The sequence below is a fragment of the Mytilus californianus genome, unplaced genomic scaffold (genome assembly GCF_021869535.1).
Source record: "Mytilus californianus isolate M0D057914Y unplaced genomic scaffold, xbMytCali1.0.p SCAF_4, whole genome shotgun sequence".
NCBI classification, from domain to species: domain Eukaryota; kingdom Metazoa; phylum Mollusca; class Bivalvia; order Mytilida; family Mytilidae; genus Mytilus; species Mytilus californianus.
In genome coordinates this window covers 43,832,214-43,844,798 of record NW_026262690.1, presented here as the reverse complement: position 1 = coordinate 43,844,798, position 12,585 = coordinate 43,832,214, and the positions used below count along the sequence as shown (strand labels likewise).

Here is a 12,585-nt window from a genome sequence, read left to right as displayed (position 1 = left end):
TTTTTGTGAACTGTTTTTATTCTTTTCGTCGTGTTTCTTTTTAAGCTATGGTGTTTGTTTGTTTTTCTCCGACTTTAAATTTACTTGCGTGAATATTTCTCGAGATTGTGAATTATAAAAATCCAAACTATTAGTTTAAAATAAGAGTTAAACTGGGTTTAACTTATATTAATTTCATTTGCAGTTATAAAAACACATGGTCGCTTGTCAATTGATTTTCATCGTGTTTAGACTAGAACCTTGTGTAATGTGTGTTGTAAGATTGCCTTCTGATGTTTAACCAATATCATATTTTACTCAATCATTGAAAGATTAATAAAAAAAAATTTAATATGGCCTCAAATATATAAACTATGGCAACGATAATACCGAAGCATGACTATATATATCGTGAAAACATGTAAGTTTAGAATATTTCCCTATTAATGTGAATGAACAGAAATGTGAGGTATACGTCCATGAGACAGTAACCCAACGGTCGACCCCTCGTCCAAAGGTATACATACTCTTTTCGACAAGTTTTCATTGAAATATTTGTCCATTAATATGAATGAAAGGAAATGTGAGGTAAACGTTCATAAGACGCTAACCTAACGGTCTATTGGTCCAAAGATATACATACTCAAAACAAAATAAAAATATGCCACTGTTGACTCCGAGCAATTTATTTAACAAAGTGTTGGCTATGGAAATATGGTGTAAATTTAAGGCAACATTAGTTTACCGATGTTCAAAATTCGTAAATCCACTAATTAGATACAAATCAAGGGTAAAAACAAAAACTGAACTCCAAAACAGGTGCGTCGACAGGGTAAGCGTTTTCTGTCATGCATTCATCACCAGCTATGCAAATCCACATTCAGCTAAAATATCACAATCGGGAATACAGGACACAATCGGGAATACAGGACACAATCGGTAAATATACAGATCACAAAACTTTTCTAGTATCTATATATCTAAAACCCCAAAACATGTCGATTGTTAGTTGAGTAAATCCGTCCATTCCATGAACTTCTCGTGGAAATTGTAACTACTTCTTCGAAGTATCATAATGACTTGTTGCTTTGGTAATGCAAAATAGCGATTGATTGCAATAACTGATGTTAAAAACCTAGTTTATTTACAATGGTGTTGTTGCCGGATTTTCATCTTTGAACCTTCATACAGGCTAAGTTGATTATACCCTTCTTCAAAGTCCAGTTAACTCAAAGTAAAGACAATAGCAAACACTATATTTTTAAATGTTGATTGCTTTGACTAACCACACTGTCCTGTCCTTAAACTCTGTTAGAGGAATTAAGATCCCCCGATCTGGTCATTATGCGAATTCAAGCTCTAGTTATAACTGTTGTATAGTTATTTTCGTGATTAAGTTCGCGAATCCTGATTGGACTCTACATTTAAATTTTAATTTTTCCTTGCAAGGCATAACTATCGTGGGAATAAATTAAACCAATATTTGTAACCTCGGTATGCACTCATTTACCATCTGTATACATATCATTAGCAGTAAAATATCATATTTATACAACCAAAATGTCATATGTAAATTAATGGGAAACGAGCTGGTAATAATCACTTCTCTCACGATGTACACTCCACTGTTGCTCGTATTCAAATAAAATTTCCAGCGTTAAGAAAACAATGTTATATCATGTAAAAAAGTAAGATGACACCAAGAAGGCCATCAGACTTATCATATCACAGATCGAAGGACAGATACATCTTAGACCAGAAGATATTAAATTTTACTACGATTGTCAGGGAGCATTATGTTTTCCTGTCTGTCCATCCCATCGATGATTAGGATAAAGTTACACTTCGCCAAAAATATATGAAAAATTATGGTGTTGACACAGATTTTGCGGTTCACTTAATATGGAAATGTGATTGCGTCAGAGCGGCATGGTTAAACTTTTGTATTGACACATATTCTTGTTTCTGTATTTTATTGCATTGTTTTTCAGTGTTATTTGTTGTTTGCGAATGAATTGCCCTTACTCTATGAGACGTTTTCGTATTTTATTGTTAACTGAATTTCTGGTGTTTTTATTTCAGCCACATAATTAGCAACCTCATCAAAGCAAGTCCGCAATTTTGATCCAGTAACATCACAGGCGGATTACAAAGCAATGTAAACAACGCCATTATAGGAAGTCAGAATAAAGTTCAATAATACCCCCCCCCCCTAAAAAACAACAACAAAACGGTGCGATGTTCTACTAAACGTTACAATTATGTATATATATATGTACTAGTAATTTTTTTTAAATTGATTAAAATACTGATCCTGTGTCCATACTTTGCTAACAAGGATCTGACAATGTTCTGTTCTGACTAACAAGGATCTGACAATGCTCTGTTCTGACTAACAAGGATCTGACAATGCTCTGTTCTGGTAATTGTTACAACAGCCTATGAAATGTTTGCCTTAAAATGATTTAAGGTTAAGACCAGAGGATCCCGAAATTTTAAGAAGTATTCATTTGTTACCAGGCTTAGACAGATATAAAATACCTATCATTTCTGGCTCTGCACTAGTGTCTAATTCAAATTATAAGGGAGAGTTTGATGTTTTTAGGTTATAGTTTGGTCATTTCGGTCTTCTATACACTATGCTTGCTAAAATATTGAAGCATCACCTTTTTATAACCTTAACGTCTTGTATTTTCACCTACAAAAAATGCCGACAAACTGTGTAATGTTCTTTCATCTTTTTGAATGACAAAACAAACAAGCAATTGACAGGAACATGGTTAAGTTATTTCTGTCGGTAAAAAGTGTGGTTATTTATGTATATTGTTACAAATTTTTACACCTTTTAAAGATCAGAAACTTTTATAATTTACTTAAGGCCACTAAGGATAATTGATAGTGACACATGGGATAGCTTTATTTTTAATATCCTCAGATATGACCATTTCTCTATATTTTTCTGTATAAAAGCTTACATTATTTCAAAAAACACTCTAGATATTTTAATTGTATACATGGGATAGATAGGATGCAAATGATCATTGAAATGATTATTATTATTAAAAGAAGGTACTTCAGTAACCATAGCTATATGCTGAAACTGAAGGAATGGCGAAAAATAGTGAAGTTGGAACGGCAATCCTCTGACGAAAATTATTTCCATTTAACAACGACAAATTATCTGTCAGAGAATCAAACAAAAAGTCCTGGTGTAAAATATGTATATAAATACTTTGTATCAGCGATACCGTCTAGTTGTCTAATTGATATAGAATAACACGTTTGTGATCTGATATAAATCAAATGTCTAATTTAAACTTTATCAAACTCGGTTATTATAAGGTAACTGAAATGATTATACTTGAGTACAACTGTATGCATACAATCATGAAATTACATAAACATTGATAATAAATTATAACTTCTATAGTGAAGACTAGTAAAGCAATTATTTAAATTGAATGTTAAAGATAAATCGTTCACTTTTGCCGACTTCATAGTTTTAAGGTGTTACCTTTCCTTTAAAGCTATGGTATTTTGCCCTGGTTCAGTTTTATTTGATAAAAAGTAATTCAGAGCAAACTTTTTCAATGGTATTATGTGATAATAAGCACAATTTCGGATAATTCCACAAATTTGATAAGGTGCATAACCTTAAGATTTAAAAGGCAAAAAAAGATGGACAAATAAAGCAGTCATTAATCAATCAAATGTGTCCTTACAATGCAGTACTAAAATATCGAATATCTTCAAGGTATTTGGTGCAATTGAGATCTGCCTTAGTGTGACCAGAGGATCCCAAATGTCGACTGAGAGGAAGGTTTGGCTGCCATTCATAGTCACTACGGTGGCTGTCCATACGTTTGTGAAATGGCTGTTCTGACTCATTAATGAACATCCTGTTTACCACACTTACACTGTAGACGATACACAGTATTTGTAGTCTTGCAAGAATATTGCAAAATACTGTGTATTTTGTACTAGTGCATGGAGTTACCGTTAAAAGTCAGAGTATTTAGTATTTGCTTGCAAGTCAGACATCGTTTGATCCCACAACCCTCGCAAGAGCCCGCAAGATCTCAATCTGAAAATTACCATCATTGACCACAGCACTGATTGGTCTAAGGAAGAGAGCATTACTCGGAGAAGATTATGAATCGGAGAATTAAAAGTGTTGGCATCAAAAGGGATTAATGAAAATGTGTTATTCAAATCGCGCAGTGCTAACTACCACAGATGGATGTGTTAGCTTCATTTGGGATAAATCATGAATTCGCAGCCTCTGTTATAAATATTAAATATCAAATCAACTACTCATTAACGGACTTTACTTACGGACGTGTTTCAACTACTTACTTGAGAAAAATATGAAATCCTAGATGTAAAGGTCATACATAAAAAATGTATAAAAAGGTCAAAAACCGAAAAGTTAATGGATTTTCATATTTTACTAGTATAGCATGAAACTATGAAGTCTCAATTTAACCATAAATCAGATTTTCCACTATTATAATTCAAGCTTTATCATGATTAAGTCATACTAAATTAACATTGTGTAAAGGCTTTATCATATTCTGAAATTAAATACCATCGTTGAGATAATGTGTTACAGTATAAAACATAGATATACAAATATGATCCTAAGACGAAATAGGACAGTAAACTTTATGTTATGCTAAACAATTATCATTGAAATTGAGATGTATTTAACGCCCTAGTTGTATATAAAGTATTATGTTGTGGATATAGTACAGAACAGTCAATTTCACAAAGTATTTTACTGAAATTATAGATTTCAAAGAAACCTACCATTTACGGTGGACAACTGAACCTTTCTCATATCTAAACCAAATTAATAAATGTATAAAAAAAAAGTATATCAATGTCTTATTTATAAATGCATTCTAAAGTGACAGACACTATATACAGGAAACACAACATTAAAATAAGCATCCCCGGATGTCCACATATAGACTCATACCATGGTATTATATCTTATCAGGGGATGGAGATAATTGACAGTGTAAACAGGATCTATATGTAAAATTAAAGATTTGAAACTTTTATAAAGTACTATTGCCCTTTTTTTTAACATTCTACCACAACCATAATTTTTTTGGGTTATAATCTCTTTCGGTATATTCGCGTTACACCCTTTAGAAGGAAAGAAGATGTCAGAAAAAATTGGGTTTATTAATACAGCAACCCTTATAACTGGCAAGTGCTTTGGTATATCGTTTAACCAACATGTAGTATAAAAAAATTAAGGTATATTACTTTATGTATGGGAAATTTACAAAAAAAAAAAGAAGTCATTACGCAGTTTATAGTTGTATAAAATCCTCGTCCTTTGGTCTCTGATGGATAGTTTTATCTTTATTTTGTATATTACGGATGTCCTAGATTGCAGTTATTATTGTTTTATGCTATACTTAACATTAAGCAGGAATAGTGCTGTCTTTATATATATACCTTATTTTTATTTACTAAAATTGTTTATCTCAGGTCCTAGATTGTAGTTGTTGTTTTGTGCTATACTTAATATGATGCAGGAGTAGTGCTGTCTGTACAGATACCTTACTTTTATTTATTACGGATGTTTACCTTAGGTCCTAGATTGCAGTTATTATTGTTTTATGCTATACTTAACAAGAAGTAGCAGTAGTGCTGTCTGTATAGATACCTTGTTTTTCAGTTTGTTGCACTACTCACTGGATACATAATTATGTAAAAAATTGGAGATTTGGGAGCTAATATTTTTCTTATCTCGCATAGAACCAAATTTTGCACAAAAAATATGGTTTAACTGAAATCGAAAATATAAAACTGATTAAGTACATTAAATACATTTCTTGAGGAAACTATAACAGGTAGCTTGCTATACAATCATTGTTGTTATTTCATAAAATAACTGATAACATGTATCTTACCCTCAAATTTTTATACGACCGCAAAATTTTTTGCGGTCGTATATTGGTATGACGTTGGCGTCGTCGTCGTCGTCGTCCGAAGACACATTGGTTTTCGCACAATAACTTTAGTTTAAATGAATGGATCTCTATGAAATTTAAACATAAGGTTTATAACCACAAAAGGAAGGTTGGGATTGATTTTGGGGGTTATGGTCCTAGCAGTTTAGGAATTAGGGGCCAAAAAGGGGGCCAAATAAGCATTTTTCTAGTTTCATGACAATAACTTGTGAAACAGTGTATGGATCTCTCTGAAATTATACCACAAGTTTCCATACCACAAAGGGATGGTTAGGATTGGCTTTGGGGGGATATGGCTCAAACCGTTTAGGAATTAGGGGCAAAAAAGTGAGAAAAAACAAGGGTGTCCTGGTTAATGGACAATTACTTAAGTACAAATTACAGTGTAAGGGAGGTAATTCAAAAACTACTTTGAATTACCTCCCTTACACTGCTTTTAAATTATGTATAAATAATTTTTGTATTGTCTTGAAGTGATTAGCTGTCAATTCATTTTTAGAAGTTACTATTTTAATAATTTTAAAAACGCTGATTAAGGTAAATTAATTTTAGCTATGATTATGTATGTCATTTTCTATTTTAAGACTTTTATGATGTATTTAAATGGGTTATTATGGTTGCAAACTCCATGGAAATTTGAATTGAAATTATGACCATGACTGCGGGAAAGAATTTTTTTTTTGGAAAAAGGGGGGGGGAGGGACAATTTTTTCTCCTGAAGATTTCAGAAATCAAAAAGAAAATCCTTCAATTTTTTTATTTTTTTTAAAGGGGGGAGGTCAATTCGCAACAGCATAGTGTATTGCACAAATTCAAATCATATAACCAATTCTAAGTTCTTTGAATAGTTATTCTGTGTCAGAAACCTATTATGTGTCAAATATTGAATTACAATCCAAATTCAGACCTGTGTCAAGCGCGAATATTGTGTCCATTTTTGCCCCAACTGTACAGGGTTGGACCTCTGCGGTCGTATCCAGCTGCGCTCGGCGAAGCAATTTATTATCAAATTTCAGTAAAAAGATTTCGCAGTTTAAAATATTGGTCATTTAATCTAACCATTAGTTAAAGTTATCTGTGGTAAAAGTACAACAGGAGAAATTTTTTGATATACATTGTTTTATGTTTATCTGCACAATTCAGACATCGATAATGAAATATCAATCATTCATAGGTATTTGTTTTGTAGATCATTTAAAACAAACAAACATAAGACATAAGACATACCTTACATACCTATTTAAATTTTTACTTGACGAATTTAATTCCAGCTTTATCAAAGTTTGAAATAACATGAACTATAAAAAAAAACCTGCTTGGATTTGTTCCTGTATTTTCATAAAAGACGAAACAATAGAAATTGACATAGGACTTTATTTCAAATTAAATGTTTTCTTTGTACCTTCTTATGAGTACACATTTAATATTTTTACTGTATATCCCGAGGGTTGATGAGCAGATATGGTTTATGCTATCAGTTACGTATGGGTAATCAGCAATATAACTTAATATGCTAAATATGTTAACATTTTATAATTGCTTCGTTGAGCAAAAACTGTTTTATATCAGACAAATGGTTAATCCAGAAATTTTGGTTAGAGGGACCCTGAAATCATAATTACAAATCCAGTTGTTTTCCATCTTTGTTTATACATGTATCTATCTATATGTGTAAATGGGATCAGTAAAGTAATTACCTACCCATTTTTGGCATCCGTTAGTAAGTTTCCATGGGAGATAATCTAAAATCATTATTCTTATGAATATAGAAGACTTTTCGAAAGAAAAATTGTATGAAAACTTAGTTTGGACATTTTTATAGCAATTCAAAACTTACTACCTCCACCTTTAGCATGACAATTACAATAAAATGTGTATACAAATTGTTAGACTGATTTTTCATAATATCATTGGAGTGGAATTAAAGTCTAAAAGGATTGCAAGTATGCTTCATTTTATCACCTTGCTAGTCTGTGATTTCTACAGTATTTTGATAATATTTCTAACCAGTTGAAAAGTTTGGTTTTATAAAACAAATTGCAATTTGGTCAGAATTTTGAATAAATTGCAAAAGGTGGAGAGCAACATTTACAGTCAAGTCACAGTAAGTCTTTGAAAATATCTAGAAATGTGTTGCAATGTTATACATGTAACAAAAATCTAAAGATGTTCAAGTTTTCCAGTTTTATGTTACTCTTTACACATTAAATACGTGATCTCGTACTAATGCTTATAGGTTAGATTAAACAAATTTGATAGTATAGCATTTTACAAAAGTATCGAATACAATTTATTTCAACTAACGAGATCTTTTCCATACACTATACATAATTAAGTATATATCCATCACCAATAAACGTATTGATAATCAGAATGATTCGAAAGAAAAAATCATTGAATTGTCAATGCCATGTTGTTTCCAAAATTCGTCATCAAACCGTTTAATTTGACCGACAATTTTTTTTTAATACCAAATAAGATATCATCTCCAAATAAAAAGGTTTTTAACTTCACCTGCATAGGATGGATACCTAACACAGTTTGTTCACCCCTCAGGAGTTTCCTCAAGATCATATGAACTGTTCAGTCAGGTTTATATATCGCCAAAACAAGATCATATAAATAACTGTTCAGTCAGGTTTATATATCGCCAAAACAAGATCATATAAATTGTTCAGTCAGGTTTGTATATCGCCAAAACAAGATCATATAAATAACTGTTCAGTCAGGTTTATATATCGCCAAAACAAGATCATATAAACTGTTTAGTCAGGTTTATATATCGTCAAAACAAGATCAAATAAACTGTTTAGTCAGGTTTATAGATCGCCAAAACAAGATCATATAAACTGTTCAGTCAGGTTTATATATCGCCAAAACAAGATCATATAAACCGTTCAGTCAGGTTTATATATCGCCAAAACAAGATCATATGAACTGTTCAGTCAGGTTTATAGATCGCCAAAACAAGATCATATAAACTGTTCAGTCAGGTTTATAGATCGCCAAAACAAGATCATATGAACTGTTAAGTCAGGTTTATATATCGCCAAAAACAAGATCATATAAACCGTTCAGTCAGGTTTATATATCGCCAAAACAAGATCATATAAACTGTTCAGTCAGGTTTATATATCGCCAAAATAAGATCATATAAATTGTTCAGTCAGGTTTATAGATCACCAAAAACAAGACCATATAAACTGTTCAGTCAGGTTTATAGATCACCAAAACAAGATCATATAGGCTGTTCATTCAGGTTTATATATCGCCAAAACTGATGCAAGCACACTTTGACAAAAGTGTTACGATCGCCATCACTACTGGATCGATGTTTATTAGGTTGGTGTCAAAACATATTTTAATCATATTTCTGTAAGTATTACAAGACCTGTCATTGACCATACCTTGGGTCTGATCAGTAGGTAATACGACTGATATCCATATGAAGCTGGAGATACTTACTCCTAGAAGCATTTAATTTTATTCCGAATTTTATTTTTATGGGAGTTCGCATTGTATTCTCAAAGCTGTAGTTATTTAGTGCGTCTTTCCTTCCTTGTTCGTAAATTTTTGGTATGTTTCGCCTCGATCGTGTGTAGTCCTTTTGATGTAGTTTGCTAAGTAGCATCATTCCTATTTTTTTCAAATTTGCTCTTTATGTGACCAAAATCATAATTTCTGTTATGCTCATATGATTTGGCGACAAAACATGTAGGAAGAATGATTTTCTTCAAAATGAAAAGAACATCAATGGAAAAATATGTGCTAACAGCTACCACTTATGTTAGCATGACGATAAAGTCTCGCGATAACGTGACTCTATAAGTTTCAGGGGAACAAAATTGAAAAATAACCAATGAGGCACATGCATTTATTTTATCCGTATTTGAATGACCATTTAATATATTTTATTTCAGTGAATTTTATGTAGGTTTTAGTATATACTATATACTGACCAATAAATGACGGAATGCATTAAGTATAAGATATCTTCGATTGCTTCTTAATCCATCCTTTTTAATTGATCGGTAAAACTATTTGGAATAAGATGTTAATTTCTACATGACAAAGTCTATATAGAATGAACTCTTTAGTTCATCACTGAAAACAATCCAGCAACTCTCAAAAACAACGACCATTGCCTATTTTGTTTCATGTAACCCAATCTATCTTTTCTAATTTACAAAATTAGTTCATCTCTAATACTCTGTTGATTCAGTCAGTTTAAGTTACCGAGTGCCTATTTTTACTTCGTCTCTTTGCTGTCGTTTTGATTTTCAGGTCCTTTGTTGGGCAACGAATGACATAATTTGTAGGCAGAGTTCTTCTGTTTTGATATGAAACGCATTGGTAAGTAAAGGTACTTACTGAAATGTCAACACACTTGCACATCAAAATTGTATTGCATATCAATGTTATTCAATATCATGAAAAGAAATATGATATTAAATCCACAACAGAACTGGAATGAAAAAGTCGGGATAATTTTACATTTATGCTCGACACCTCAGTTAATTGATCAACTTCAAATATATCAAACATATCATCCTTCCTTTAAAGATCTTAGTATGGGACTTTTAAATATCATTAATCAATTAGACTGACCGTGTATTAAGGTGTTAGAACTTAAAATTAGGGCGAAATGGAGTACGTTTTTCATAATCATACTAAAAATCTGTTTGAAGTCGATCTAAATAAAATACCATATAATGCCCTATAGGACATCGATGATAACTATTTAGTGTCTCCCGTTATTTCGCACATTTACACATTTAAAACGACTATTACTGTCATAACAATCATGTATACTTAGAGACGCAAATTAATGTTCTAATATAATTATAGGTCAAGCTTCAAACTTTTCATGAACATCTTTTTAATATTTCGTTTCTACAAAAAAAAAACAAGCTTTCGGTTATTGTTTTCTTATAGTGTACCAAATAAAATCATTTGACATTTTATCCTGTTTTATTTGTTAAATCATCTTCAAATAATAAATGATAAGGAAATTTCAAATAGCTACTTTATCACCCATATATATAATCTAGATCTCTGAGGTTGACTCGTTTGAAAGATGTACTTTCAATCGCTTTAAACACTATTGTAGCTAGCATAACATAAACTCCACTGATGTACAAAATTTTAATTTTAAACCAGCAACATGATTCGAGATCAAATTACCAAGATGGTCTCAAACCAAATCGTCAGAACTATAGTTTTTTACAGCCATGATCAAGTAGTATAGCAATTGCTATAATAAAAAAAACATCAAGTACTCACACAAGTTCATTATATATAACCCATGCTGACAAATTTCATCCTTTGATTCCAGTAGCAATTATATAGAACTTTTTTATATGTAGCTTACCTTTATTGTGTCTTAAATAGTTTCTCTTGTATGGATTGAGATACTTTTTACTTTATTCCAAAGATAGGCACTTTATTCCAAATAAAGAAAGAAAATTTGAAATGTCAACAGGTTGTTCGGCATAACATTTATCAATGAAATTTGATTTCTAGTCCTAGTACGATTTGACTGAACAGGTGCTAGTTTAAATGACCCAGACACTACTGTGCACAGTTAACATGTATATCATACCGTTATAGGTAGTTAGTCAGTCGTCTTTACCTGTATCAACTAAAATAACGGGACTGACTTTCATATCAAAGAAGTATAAACATATTTTTTTTTATGCCAGTTCGTGTTTTACATTCATTGCTTACTAATGATTCAGTTTATTTAAAAAAAAAATGTCATTACACCTATAACTGCTTGTCTTGGATTACAAAGCTAAGGTTTTGACAAATCTATATGCTCCTTCCTTATAGCTGTTGTAGTATTTTGCATTTTTTTAACGAATGTTAAATAAATGACATCTTAGTGGCAAGTATTTGCATACTACTCTCTACGAAATCTATTAAATGCTTTACGTAATTTGTCAAAAGAAAGTCTATTCTGTTGGCGTGAAGTGCTTTGTATTTACCATTCATAAAACAGGAAATGAAGAATTATGTGGAAAATCAAAGACCATGCATCAAAAGCTTTTAAGCATTAAATTAACTCAAATTAATCTCGATATATGTATAGATTCATATTGATTTTTATGCGAACACTTCATTTAGAAACTCTCATAGAAATTTCGTTATATAGAAGGCGGAAAAGATTGTGACATGGATATTAGAAAGATAAAGTCTACTCCGGCTACCAGAGAAAATTATGAACACGAACTGTCAAATGTTGTGTTTTTCATCGAAATAGAAATATATATATAAACATGAAAGTAAATGGATAAAAGTAAAATGAATAGATAACAAATATACGTGATTTAATTCTGGTATGTTGTGTCGCTGCTTTATTGAAACATGATGTATATTTTAACATTTAAAATAATTTCGGGAAATGGACCAGTTTTTCATCTCACATAATTATTTGGGACTCAGCTTCGCTTCTGTACAGATGATAATATCCGTCTCTTGTTTGCATTTCCTACATGATTTTCGACCTACATCCCACTTTTCTTGCAAAAGTGAGGCGAAAGATACCAAAGCGACATTCAAACTCATAAGTCGGAAATAAAAAGACAACGCCATGACAAATAAGAAAAAGATCAAA

At 31.5% G+C, this 12,585-nt stretch overlaps 1 protein-coding gene across 7 annotated transcripts in view; it reads right to left on the bottom strand.

The window, feature by feature from the left end:
* The window catches only part of LOC127698324 (papilin-like), a 196,182-nt gene that overhangs the window by 162,355 nt on the left and 21,242 nt on the right, over positions 1–12,585 (bottom strand). The window contains exon 1 of one of the 7 annotated variants that reach the window (XM_052201712.1): positions 11,572–11,612. The exons of 5 other annotated variants lie outside the window; for them this stretch is intronic. The gene's annotated coding sequence lies outside the window, so the exon portion shown is untranslated. One more of the 7 variants, XM_052201710.1, reaches the window with a different exon arrangement.